Source organism: Pelobates fuscus, chromosome 3 (genome assembly GCF_036172605.1).
Source record: "Pelobates fuscus isolate aPelFus1 chromosome 3, aPelFus1.pri, whole genome shotgun sequence".
NCBI lineage: Eukaryota > Metazoa > Chordata > Amphibia > Anura > Pelobatidae > Pelobates > Pelobates fuscus.
Window position 1 is genome coordinate 286,905,498 of NC_086319.1, and position 15,016 is coordinate 286,920,513.

Below are 15,016 nucleotides of genomic sequence, written 5' to 3' on the forward strand. Positions count from 1 at the left end.
GAGGGGAGCCATGTTACACGGTATATAGAGAGGAGCCATGTTTACACTGTATATAGAGGGAGCCATGTTACTCTGTATATAGAGAGGAGCCGTGTTTAGACTGTATATAGAGGGGAGCCATGTTACTCTGTATATAGAGAGGAGCCATGTTTACACTGTATATAGAGGGGAGCCATGTTACTCTGTATATAGAGGGAGCCATGTTATTTTGTATATAGAGGGAGCCATGTTTACACGGTATATAGAGGGAAGCCATGTTACTCTGTATATAGAGAGGAGCCATGTTTACACTGTATATAGAGGGAACCATGTTACTCTGTATATAGAGAGGAGCCGTGTTTACACTGTATATAGAGGGGAGCCATGTTACACGGTATATAGAGAGGAGCCATGTTTACACTGTATATAGAGGGATCCATGTTACTCTGTATATAGAGGGAGCCATGTTACACTGTATATAGAGGGAAGCCATGTTACTCTGTATATAGAGAGGAGCCATGTTTACACTGTATATAGAGGGAACCATGTTACTCTGTATATAGAGAGGAGCCGTGTTTACAATGTATATAGAGGGGAGCCATGTTACACGGTATATAGAGAGGAGCCATGTTTACACTGTATATAGAGGGAGCCATGTTACTCTGTATATAGAGAGGAGCCGTGTTTAGACTGTATATAGAGGGGAGCCATGTTACTCTGTATATAGAGAGGAGCCATGTTTACACTGTATATAGAGGGGAGCCATGTTACTCTGTATATAGAGGGAGCCATGCTATTTTGTATATAGAGGGAGCCATGTTTACACGGTATATAGAGGGAAGCCATGTTACTCTGTATATAGAGAGGAGCCATGTTTACACTGTATATAGAGGGAACCATGTTACTCTGTATATAGAGAGGAGCCGTGTTTACACTGTATATAGAGGGGAGCCATGTTACACGGTATATAGAGAGGAGCCATGTTTACACTGTATATAGAGGGAGCCATGTTACTCTGTATATAGAGGGGAGCCATGTTACACTGTATATAGAGGGAGCCATGTTTACACTGTATATAGAGGGGAGCCATGTTTACACGGTATATAGAGGGAGCCATGTTACTCTGTATATAGAGGGAGCCATGTTTACTCTGTATATAGAGGGAGCCATGTTACTATCTGAGGTGGTTAACTATGATTGGCCCTGGCATGTTTGTTAGTCTGGCCTGCATGGTTGTCTGGCATGAATAAAAGTAGCATGTTTCAACTATATTAGTAGTTAGACTAGTTTGCACTAAAACGTGCAAATGGGGAGTTTGCGGTTGTGTAAATGGACTGTTTGCGGTTGTTTGCGGTGCGTTAAGCGGGGAGTTTGGTCTGTCACTGTGAAGCGGGCGTAACCCTTACACTACCTGATCGATACAACATCATACCTGATGTTTTAAAGCACGTTATTCCAAACAATTTAGGAATGTTAGGTGATTTATGCCCTTTATGGATTAAAACCAGACTCTGCATCAACTAAGTAATTTTCCATGGGAGTTTTGCCATGGAACCCCCTCCGGCATGCCACAGTCCAGGTGTTAGTCCCCTTGAAACAACTTTTCCATCACTATTGATGGCCAGAAAGAGTCCCTGTGTCTTTTAAAATTCGCCTGCCCATTGAAGTCTATGGCGGTTCGCGCGGTTCGCCCGTTCGCGAACATTTGCGGAAGTTCCCGAAAATTTTGTGTTCGCGACATCACTATACATAAGGGGTATTGTTATACTCAGGAGACTTTGCTGAACACAAATATTAGTGTTTCAAAACCGTAAAATGTATCACAACAATTATATCGTCAGTGTAAGTGCCGTTTGTGTGTGAAAAATGCTAAAAATGTCACTTTCACTGATGATATCATCATTGTCATACATTTTACTGTTTTGAAACACTAATATTTGTGTTCAGCGAAGTCTCCTGAGTATAACAGTACCCCTCATGTACAGGTTTTATGGTGTTTTGGAAAGTTACAGGGTTAAATATAGTGCAAGCAAATTAAATTCTCTGGACTTGCTGCCTGGGTTATCAGGCAAGTTCAGCAAATTGTAATTAATAAAATGACTTAATAATGTAAAAATATTCCCTAAATATATATGTAGAATTAACAAAATAATAATAATAATAATTATCATATATATATATATATATATATTTTTTTTTTTTTTATTATTTTTATTTATATATAGGTGTGTGTATATATATATATATATATATATATATATATATATATAGTATTATATACATATATTTATCTATATAGATATATATCTTTCATTCTAAGTGTATTTTGATATCTATATATATATATATTAAAAATATATCTATATATCTATATATATATTAAAAATATATATGTAATTTTGTTCTAACTGTATGTTGATATTAATATCTATCTATCTATCTATCTATCTATATATATATATATATATATATATATATATATATAGATAGATAGATAGATAGATATTAATATCAACATACAGTTAGAACAAAATTACATATATATTTTTAATTATTTATGTTTTATTGTTATTTTTTTAATTTTTAACATACACCCTGTATTAAGAGTACAATTCAAATTTTATTGAACAAACCTCCTAATAACAGTATTTTTTTTAAACATAAAAAACTTACAATGCACTGTTACAAATTATTATGCACAGTAAGTTTCACTTTATAGGTTGTAAAGAACTGAACATTGTCATTTGTTGTGTTTGCAGCATATTTACTGAAATCAAAAGCTCTTTCAATCAAACTTATAACAACATTTTAACTTTTTAAACATTTTAACAGGTCATGTTACATTTTAACATAGGACCCCTTATTTGATAGCAGTTTCACAAGTCTTGCATCCATTAAACTTGTGAGTTTTTGGACAGTTTCTGCTTGAATTTGTTTGCAAGATGTCAGAATAGCCTCCCAGAGCTGTTGTTTGGATGTAAACTGCCTCCCACCCTCATATATCTTTTGCTTGACGATGCTCCAAAGGTTCTCAATATAATTGAGGTCAGGGAGGATGGAGGCCACACCATGACTTTCTCTCCTTTTATCCCCATAGCAGCCATTGATGCAGAGTTATTCTTTGCAGCATGAGATGGTGCATTGTCATGCATGAAGATGATTTTATTACGGAAAGCATAGTTCTTCCTTCTGTACCGGGAAGAAAGTGTTCAGTCAGAAACTCCACATACTTTGCAGAGGTCATCTTTACACCTTTGGGAACCCTAAAGGGGCCGACCATCTCTCTTCCCATGATTCCGGCCCAAAATATGACTCCACCACCGCCTTGCTGATGTCACAGCCTTGTTGGAACAGGGTGGCCGTCCACCAATTCTGCCCAACGCAGCCATTTCTGCTTGTGAGCATTGGTTAGTGGTGGCCGAATAGAAGGTTTTTTTTTTATTATTAAATTCTTTATTTTTGTTGTGCATATGTTAACAGATCTTCCTGCACTGTCGCAGTGAGCAGATGCAGGAATGCATAAAATACATAATGAAACATGTTACATGTTATATAAAACTCTTTAAACTATTGATTTGTTCCATTTCGATGAATCGGCACATTTTTTAGTAAGGTTTGAATACGAGTGAGATAGTCGCACACATAGTTACATAGTTACATAGCTGAAAAGAGACTTGCGTCCATCAAGTTCAGCCTTCCTCACATATGTTTTTTGCTGTACATATGTTTTAACATATGCTGCACATATGTTTTTTGCACATGGTTAGTGAAGTAGCTTGAACATCGATTAATCAAGTTTGACCTATGGGTACAATTATACATGGTGGTCACATTGTGCTATTACTATGTGTGTGGCTATGCGATAACGTTTGTGTGATGTATGCTTGTAAGTCTCGAGTGTCTATGAGGAAAAATAATCATGAAATTTGCCAGGCAGGCAGGCTTGTCATTTTAAGGTTAATAGGCAACAGGTGAAAAGTGGGGATGCCTGATGCGTGTAGTGAGGCACTATACATATCTGATAAACCTATTAACAGGATGTTAAACAGGTGCAAGCGATCAAACAGAATAGAATAAAACTTTTGGGAGCTATGTCGTTGGTTAGTCTCTGTTGGGGAGGCTGTAGTGTGGTATGTATAGCGTCCATTATAACAGAGGCTTTCGGCATGTTTCCCGTGAGTTCTCTTTCATCCTATGCCCAGCGCATAGAAGGGTGTCTGGTATATTTGGAATTCCTGCCGTGGCACAGCAAGGCGCAGAGTAAGGAGCTCCAGTGACCGTCTCGCCCGCCTGTTACTGTAGAGGCCCGTTCTGATGAAGTGGGTAAGTAGAGTTTCTCTCCGGTATTCTGGGGCTCTCCGTGTTGTTGAGCGGGTTCGGAGCTTTGAAGCAGGCTTGTCTGTTGTTGTCTGCTTTGCAGTTCGCGGCTTCATGCCGGGTCTGGGGGGTGTTTGTAGGCCACTTTGAGCTGGCTTTACTGCGTGGCGCTTTCCCGCCTGTTTGTGTGCCAGCAGGGGGAGTCTTCGCTTTCGGCGCCATCTTTTAGGTCCCTTTGGGTGGAGGCCCGTGCGTCTGTGGTGGAGAGATGCTGGTTTTTCATCAGGTGAGTGCACTGGGGCTTTGGTATGCCGCTCTTTATTAGCCAGGTGCGCCCAGAAGGCGTTGAATATGGCATCCAGCTTGGTTTAGAGTGGGGTGCCATTCGAGGCAATAGTAGTTTCTGCATGCGGCATCCTCCATTGTATGGGCCTGCTTGGCTAGGGGTTGCCTGTGAGGATGCGCTGCCTGGAGAGGTTGGACCGGCATCACCCCCACCGGTCCTGAGGGAGGGGAGCGGGTAGTCCGTGGTTTGGAGCCTCCGGCGTAGGGGCGAGGGGAGCGGCCGTCCCCCCCCAGCTTTGTCCACCGCAGGCCGCGGCCTGCCACCATGGGTTCTCGATTGCGGGAAACACTCGAGTTTGGCATCGAGTGATTCACCAGGGTGTCCCCATCATGGGTAGCGTACCCCGGTATTGTTTTAGGCATGACATGTGTGACATGTCATGATTCCCTTTTAATCCAGAAGTTTGGTCCTTAAGGGGTTATTAAATAAAATTAGCATAATCATTTGGAACAGGGTGTATTTATATATTTATTTTATATAATATATATGACTACCTCTCATTCCAGGCACTCCCCCTGCTGGCACTGCTATGGATGGCTATTCCGTCCATGTGATCATGAGGTCCTCCAAGGACCTCGCGATCACAAAGCCCAGGAGGGCCGGATCGGCAGCAGGGGGACTGCCTGGGATGCCAGGTAAGTCCCCCCATTGCGATCACCATCGTGGGATTGCAGGTAAGTGTCCTTGATGGTGGGGACGTACTATGCGTTTAGAGCCTGGTGCCCAAAGACAGAATAGTACGCGGTCCTTAAGGGGCTAAGGATGTATGTCTTGTTTTATCGCATCAAAGAAAAAGGAAGTGCTCAAGGGGGAGGGGCCTTTTATACCCTGTTACAATATGATTTTTCACTAAACTTTATTGTTAAATCTGTGCTGCTGAAGTTTAGTAAAGAGAGTTTAGTGCAAAATATTCGCCTCCTGTCCTTAATAAAATTAAAATGATAGGTACACTGCGTTAGCATAATCTACAATTAACATCTAGCAGTTCCCAAAAACATATTTCCTGAGTTCTTGCAGGTTGAAACCGGTTATGTATATCTAAACAAGCAGCTTAACACACAGACCCACAAACTTGCTAATCCCCAATTTACACAAACTTTTTTTTTTTTTTTTACAGTACGAAATGCCTCCTGGTTATATATTAACTATAATAACCATCTCATAGCACATCTCAATTGTTTTACAGCATTTTCATCTGTCTACAAAGGAGTCAGATGGAAAACAAAATTGTATTTCTCCTTTGTCTCCTGAGAAATATTCTTATTTTACCTGGATGAGGTTCTGCATAGAATGTTAAAATACGATTCTTCGTAGTTAATGTCATATTCCATTTTTTGCATTGAATACTAATGCAACTTGTTTTCCTGCAGTCTAACCACAATTTAGAACAGTGGTATCCAATCTTGCCCCCCAGCTGTTCTCATATTAAAATATGCAGGAATTCTCTGCTTGACAGCTGTAGTTTAGCAACAATGAGACCCAACAGTGGTTACTCATATCCACCTACAAAGGGTAATGCTTTTTTCTTCATATTGTAGAAATGCAAATATACGAACAAAGACTTATTAAAGGAACACTGTAAACACCTAAAGTACTCTTGATTTCCCAAGTGATATATGTGTGAAAAGTGTGTCCCTTCTTTTCATTTTCACAAAAAGTGCAGATTTCAACAGAAAGTGTTACATCCCCAGACTACAAATCTGACAACCAATCATGTTACTTCCTGCTTGGTTAGCTCAGTGGAGCTGAACTCAAGTAGCAGCATTTGCTTAGAGCACCTGCCTTGCAAAGACTTCTGATTAAGCTGCATTAGGAAGTCTGTCTTTGTACAGACGCAGAAAATCTAGGCTGGGTTAAAAGGGAAGGGTTTGCAAAGGCAGCAAACAATCGAACTGCAGCTTTTGAAATCTGCTTTTAGATATATCCACAATGAAAAATGCATAATAATATGCGTTCATGTTTTAATTTGGGGGTATTTCTACTAAATAGTGATGATTTAAAAAAAATATTTAGGCAGTGTAAATATGAATGTTAACCCCTTAAGACCGGAGGGCGTACAATTACGTCCTTTTTAAGGCGGCTCTAAACGCCGCAGGGCGTAATTGTACGCCCTCCGTTTTTTTGTTACTTACCCGGTCGCCGGCGATCGCAGTTGGGGGGACTCCCAGGGAGCCCCCCGCGGCACCTCCGTCCTCTTCAGCCCCCGCGGGCCATGTGAGAGTGAGGTCCTTGCGAGGACCTAACAATCACATGGCCGGGATAGCTGGCTGCAGCAATGCCAGCAGGGGAACTAACTGTAATGACAGTTAGTCCCCCTGCTGGCTGGAAATCAAATTAAAATAAGTTAAAATAAGTGTAAAAAAATATATATATATATACTTAGATCATATATATATATATATATATATATATATATTATATATATATGATCTAAGTATATATATATACACATATACACACACACACATACACTGTCTAGGTGTATTTTAATATTAATATATATATAATTATATATATATATATATATATATATATATTCATATCAAATTACACGTAGACTGATACTGATTATTATATATATATAATTATTGTTATATATATATTTATATATAATATAAAAAAATATGTAAATACGTAAAAAAATTAAATAAAACAAAATAATTAAAAATAAAATATTAAATATATAGATGTGTTTTATTTCGTTCTAACTGTATTGTGATATTAATATATATATATTTATGTCAAAATACACGTAGAACAAAATAATATATATATCTATATACATAAATATATACGTATATATCACTATATATATACCTATATATAAATAAAAATATTTTAAAAAATTATATATATATATATATATATACGTATATATACACATATGTATATATACACATATATTAATTCTACACATATATTTATGTAATATTTTTACATAATTAGGTATCCTAATTAATTACAATTAGCGGGATCTGCCTGTCAACCCATGCCGAAAGTATAGGGAATTTAATTTGCTAGCTCTATATTTAACCCTATAACTTTCCAAGACACCATAAAACCTGTACATGGGGGGTACTGTTTTACTCGGGAGACTTCGCTGAACACAAATATTAGTGTTTCAAAACAGTAAAATGTATTACAACGATGATATCGCCAGTAAAAGGGAAGTTTTTTGCATTTTTCACGCACAAACCGCACTTACACGGACGATATTATTGCTGCAATACTTTTTACTGTTTTGAAACAGAAATATTTGTGTTCAGCGAAGTCTCCTGAGTACAACAGTACCCCTCATGTACAGGTTTTATGGTGTTTTCAAAAATTACAGTGTCAAATATAAGGCTTGTGTTTCATTTTTTTCACATTAAAATTCGCCAGATTGCTCACATTGCCTTTTATGACCCTATGGTAGCCCAAGAATGAAAATTACTGTGGCGGAACCAACCTCGCCACTGAGAACTGGAGAAGCCTGGTTGCTAGCCTCCTGCCCAGTGATTATGGTCCCTGGGAGATATTGCCCTGTAAGGGACTGAATTGGGGCTGTGTTTACACTGTATATAGAGGGGAGCCATGTTACACGGTATATAGAGAGGAGCCATGTTTACACTGTATATAGAGGGAGCCATGTTACTCTGTATATAGAGGGGAGCCATGTTACACTGTATATAGAGGGAGCCATGTTTACACTGTATATAGAGGGGAGCCATGTTTACACGGTATATAGAGGGAGCCATGTTACTCTGTATATAGAGGGAGCCATGTTTACTCTGTATATAGAGGGAGCCATGTTACTATCTGAGGTGGTTAACTATGATTGGCCCTGGCATGTTTGTTAGTCTGGCCTGCATGGTTGTCTGGCATGAATAAAAGTAGCATGTTTCAACTATATTAGTAGTTAGACTAGTTTGCACTAAAACGTGCAAATGGGGAGTTTGCGGTTGTGTAAATGGACTGTTTGCGGTTGTTTGCGGTGCGTTAAGCGGGGAGTTTGGTCTGTCACTGTGAAGCGGGCGTAACCCTTACACTACCTGATCGATACAACATCATACCTGATGTTTTAAAGCACGTTATTCCAAACAATTTAGGAATGTTAGGTGATTTATGCCCTTTATGGATTAAAACCAGACTCTGCATCAACTAAGTAATTTTCCATGGGAGTTTTGCCATGGAACCCCCTCCGGCATGCCACAGTCCAGGTGTTAGTCCCCTTGAAACAACTTTTCCATCACTATTGATGGCCAGAAAGAGTCCCTGTGTCTTTTAAAATTCGCCTGCCCATTGAAGTCTATGGCGGTTCGCGCGGTTCGCCCGTTCGCGAACATTTGCGGAAGTTCCCGAAAATTTCGTGTTCGCGACATCACTATACATAAGGGGTATTGTTATACTCGGGAGACTTCGCTGAACACAAATATTAGTGTTTCAAAACAGTAAAATGTATTACAACGATGATATCGCCAGTAAAAGGGAAGTTTTTTGCATTTTTCACACACAAACCGCACTTACACGGACGATATTATTGCTGCAATACTTTTTACTGTTTTGAAACAGAAATATTTGTGTTCAGCGAAGTCTCCTGAGTACAACAGTACCCCTCATGTACAGGTTTTATGGTGTTTTCAAAAATTACAGTGTCAAATATAAGGCTTGTGTTTAATTTTTTTCACATTAAAATTCGCCAGATTGCTTACATTGCCTTTTATGACCCTATGGTAGCCCAAGAATGAAAATTACTGTGGCGGAACCAACCTCGCCACTGAGAACTGGAGAAGCCTGGTTGCTAGCCTCCTGCCCAGTGATTATGGTCCCTGGGAGATATTGCCCTGTAAGGGACTGAATTGGGGCTTATGGACTGCTACCATAATGTACTGACCCTTTAAGAACTACTTTTGGGCATGTGGATTGTATAATACTGTCCCTAGCCCTTTAAATACTTTGGGGAAAGATTGGTACTTTTGTATATGGCACTTCGGACACAGTCGAAACTGTCGAAGCTGTTGAAGTTGTCGAAGTTGTCGAAGCTGTCGAAGCTGTCGAAGTGGCCGGCATCGGACAAAGGACTACGTGGTGGCGGCCATTTTAACTTCGAACACCGCCGACCCTTACCATCCCCTCCACTTCGACACTTCGACTAAAGTCGAAGTACAGGCAACACTTCGAACGGGACTTAGCCGTTTTTATGCAGGAAACTGACCGACCGCACAGCCCAAATCCATGGAACTGTTTTGGGCAAGAAAATGTGCTTGCGGTCGGTCATAAAAGAACTTCCGGGTAACTTTTGATCTACTGGAGGGATTTGAACGATTTTTGAGAGTGTTCCTAATTGAAGTATGCTGAGTAAGAAAATGTATGTTTTATGTTTTTGACATGTATATTTTAGAAGTTACAAATATTGTGTAAAAAGTACATGTTAAACTGTATGAATAATGGGATTATGTGTCACACTAAGGGGAGGGGATGTGTGGGTTGCACCCGTGATACTATTGGTTATTTTATGCCTCCCCCTGGGTGTGGCCTGTATGTGTACACTTGTAATAAAAGCCAGGCTGGATGTGCCAGTCCAGAGTTCCTGTTTAACCCTCAAAGTGAAGTGTCGTCTCATTATTGGGGGAGGATTTATTGTATGCTGTTCCAGTTTGACTGCTAGGAGTGTAAACCTATTCGTATGGTTCCTATTCAACTGTCTACAGCATTCAGAGGCTTGAGAGGATTCATATGCTTCTCTGATTCGGTGATTGTGGTGTCGGCTAGAGTGCTTGGAGGCCTCAGGAAACGCTAGGAGCATCCTTTAACGGAGGTACCCAGTCGGGGTGCCAGGCGATCCGTTACAATTACCCCTATGATGGCATACTATTTGCAATAGTAGACAACCCAAGGTATTGCAAATGGGATATGTCCAGTCTTTTTTAGTAGCCACTTAGTCACAAACACTGGCCAAAATTGGCGTTTTTTGCATTTTTCACACACAAACAAATACTAACGCTAACTTTGGCCAGTGTTTGTGACCAAATGGCTACTAAAAAAAACTGGACATACCCCATTTGCAATACCTTGGGTTGTCTACTATTGCAAATGGTATGCCATTATGGGTGTAAATTTATTTCCTGGGCTACTATACAGTCTCAAAGGCAACATAACCAATCTGGCCAGTTTCAATTTCAAATGTAACACACTATATTTGACCCTGTAACAGAGGCGGCTCTCTAATTAGGCGGTTTAGGCGGCTGCCTAAGGCCTCGCGCTGGCTGGGGCCTCGCGGCCGCCTAAACCGCCTGTTGGCAGAGTGTGTCAGGTCCTCGGTCAGAAGGCCGAGGACCTGACACCAGGAGGGGGCCCGGCGGCTTGCCGGTATGCCGCCGGGTGCGAGGCCCCTCCTGGCTGCCCGGCCACCATCGCAGACACTGGTCTGCAGCTCCGCAGTGTGCAGAGCTGCAGACCATGTGACTCGCGAGAGTTGGCCAATCAGAGCGTTGCCGCGGGTTACCACGGCAATGCTCTGAAATCTCGCGAGATTACACGGTCTGCAGCTCTGCGGAGCTGCAGACCGGAAGCAGTGGCCACCGGACCACCAGGGAGCCCACTGGACCACCAGGGAAAGGTAGGCTCTCCCTCCCCATCACCCCACCCCCACCACACTCAGGCTCACCCTCAGCCTCACCCCCGACCACCATCACCCCCCCACCACCCTCAGCCTCACCCCCGACCACCATCAACCCCCCCCACCACCCTCAGTCTCACCCCCCACCATAGAAACATAGAAACATAGAATGTGACGGCAGATAAGAACCATTCGGCCCATCTAGTCTGCCCAGTTTTCTAAATACTTTCATTAGTCCCTGGCATTATCTTATAGCTAGGATGGCCTAATGCCTATCCCACGCATGCTTAAACTCCTTTACTGTGTTAACCTCTACCACTTCAGCTGGAAGGCTATTCCATGCATCCACTACCCTCTCAGTAAAGTAATACTTCCTGATGTTATTTTTAAACCTTTGTCCCTCTAATTTAAGACTATGTCCTCTTGTTGTGGTAGTTTTTCTTCTTTTAAATATAGTCTCCTCCTTTACTGTGTTGATTCCCTTTATGTATTTAAATGTTTCTATCATATCCCCCCTATCTCGTCTTTCCTCCAAGCTATACATGTTAAGATCCTTTAACCTTTCCTGGTAAGTTTTATCCTGCAATCCATGAACCAGTTTAGTAGCCCTTCTTTGAACTCTCTCTAAGGTATCAATATCCTTCTGAAGATATGGTCTCCAGTACTGTGTACAGTACTCCAAGTGAGGTCTCACCAGTGTTCTGTACAATGGCATGAGCACTTCCCTCTTTCTACTGCTAATACCTCTCCCTATACAACCAAGCATTCTGCTAACATTTCCTGCTGCTCTATTACATTGTCTGCCTACCTTTAAGTCCTCAGAAATAATCACCCCTAAATCCCTTTCCTCAGATGTTGAGGTTAGGACTCTATCAAATATTCTGTACTCTGCCCTTGGTTTTTTACGTCCAAGATGCATTATCTTGCACTTATCCACATTAAATGTCAGTTGCCACAACTCTGACCATTTTTCTAGTTTACCTAAATCATTTGCCATTTGGCTTATCCCTCCTGGAACATCAAACCTGTTACGTATCTTCGTATCATCCGTATCATCCATATCATCCTTACCATCAAGACCTTCTGCAATATCACTAATAAAAATATTAAAGAGAATGGGTCCAAGTACAGATCCCTGAGGTACCCCACTGGTGACAAGCCCAAGCTTCGAATATACTCCATTGACTACAACCCTCTGTTGCCTGTCGCTCAGCCACTGCCTTACCCATTCAGCAATATTGGAATCCAAACTCAAAGATTGTAGTTTATTGATAAGCCTTCTATGTGCAACAGTGTCAAAAGCCTTACTGAAATCTAGGTAAGCAATGTCTACTGCACCACCCTGATCTATAATTTTAGTTACCCAATCAAAAAAATCAATAAGATTAGTTTAGCATGATCTCCTTGAAGTAAACCCTTGTTGCCTCTGATCTTGAAATACATGTGTTTTTAGATGTTCAACAATCCTATCCTTTAATATGGTTTCCATCACTTTCCCCACTACTGAAGTAAGGCTTACTGGCCTATAGTTGCCCGACTCCTCCCTATTACCTTTCTTGTGAATGGGCACAACATTCGCTAACTTCCAATCTTCTGGGACTACTCCTGTTATCAATGATTGGTTAAATAAATCTGTTAATGGTTTTGCTAGTACACCACTAAGCTCTTTTAATAGCTTTGGGTGTATTCCATCAGGTCCCATTGACTTATTTGTCTTTACTTTTGAGAGTTGAAATAGAACCTCTTCCTCTGTAAACTCACGTGTAATAAATGACTCATTTATCCTTTTTTTTAAACTGAGGTCCCTTTCCTTCATTTTCATCTGTAAATACCGAACAAAAATATTCATTGAGGCAGTCAGCTAGACCTTTATCCTCATCTACATACCTTCCTTCTTTTGTTTTTAATCTAACTAATCCTTGTTTTACTTTTCTTTTCTCATTTATGTATCTAAAAAAAGTTTTGTCCCCCTTTTTTACTGACTGTGCTATTTTCTCTTCTGTGTGTGCTTTGGAAGCTCTTATAACTTGCTTAGCCTCTTTCTGCCTAATCTTATAGGTCATTCTGTCTTCCTCACTCTGGGTTTTTTTATAATTACTAAATGCTAACTTCTTGTTTTTTACTATTTTGGCCACATCTGCGGAGTACCACAGTGGTTTCTTGAATTTTTTGCTTTTACTGACAAGCCTAATGCAATTTTCTGTTGCCTTCAGTAATGCAACTTTTAAATAATCCCATTTCTTTTGGACTCCATATAAATTGCTCCAGTCTGATAATGACTCCTTTACACATATTCTAATTTTAGAAAAGTCTGTTTTTCTAAAGTCTAAAACTTTTGTTTTTGTGTGGTGTGACTCAGTCACTGTTCTTATATTAAACCACACTGACTGATGATCACTGGATCCTAAACTTTCACCTACAGTAATATCTGATACCAAATCTCCATTTGTTAAAACTAAATCTAGTATGGCCTCTTTACGAGTTGGCTCCTCAACGACTTGTTTTAGAGACAATCCCAGTAGGGAGTTTAGAATATGTGTGCTCCTGGCACAAGTAGCTATTTTTGTTTTCCAATTCACATCATGAAGATTAAAGTCACCCATGATGATAACTTCCCCCTTCATTGTCATTTTAGCTATTTCTTCAACTAGTATATTATCTAACTCTTCAATTTGTCCTGGGGGCCTATAAATCACACCTACACGAGTTACTGTGTGATTACCAAATTCTAACGTAACCCAAACAGACTCTATGTTCGCCTCACTAACCTTTATTAGGCTAGATTTTATGCTATCCTTTACATACAGGGCCACCCCTCCCCCTTTCTTGCCTTCCCTGTCTTTTCTATATAAAGAGTACCCTGGTATTGCTATGTCCCAGTCATTTTTCTCATTATACCATGTCTCTGTAAGCTAATAGCAGTTAGTTGTCTGCAAGCGTCTGGGTGTCAGGCCTTCAGCATGTACTCTGCCATCCTCAGCAAGTGCACTTTGCCACTCATATCTGGTGTGACTATAGTGTGCCTTTAAAAACAAAAAAGTTTTTCACTGTAAGCTAATAGCAGTTAGTTGTCTGCAAGCGTCTGGGTGTCAGGCCTTCAGCGTGTACTCTGCCAACCTCAGCAAGTGCACTTTGCCACTCATATCTGGTGTGACTATAGTGTGCCTTTAAAAACAAAAAACCTTTTTCACTGTTAGCTAATAGCAGTTAGTTGTCTGCAAGCGTCTGGGTGTCAGGCCTTCAGCGTGTACTCTGCCAACCTCAGCAAGTGCATTTGCCACTCGTATCTGGTGTATAGTGTGCCTTTAAAAACAAAAACAGTTTTTCACTGTAAGCTAATAGCAGTTAGTTGTCTGCAAGCGTCTGGGTGTCAGGCCTTCAGCGTGTACTCTGCCAACCTCAGCAAGTGCATTTGCCACTCATATCTGGTGTGACTATAGTGTGCCTTTAAAAACAAAAAACCTTTTTCACTGTAAGCTAATAGCAGTAAGTTGTCTGCAAGCGTCTGGGTGTCAGGCCTTCAGCGTGTACTCTGCCAACCTCAGCAAGTGCATTTGCCACTCATTTCTGGTGTGACTATAGTGTGCCTTTAAAAACAAAAACAGTTTTTCACTGTAAGCTAATAGCAGTTAGTTGTCTGCAAGCGTCTGGGTGTCCGGCCTTCAGCGTGTACTCTGCCAACCTCAGCAAGTGCATTTGCCACTCATTTCTGGTGTGACTATAGTGTGCCTTTAAAAACAAAAAAAGTTTTTCACTGTAAGCTAATAGCAGTTAGT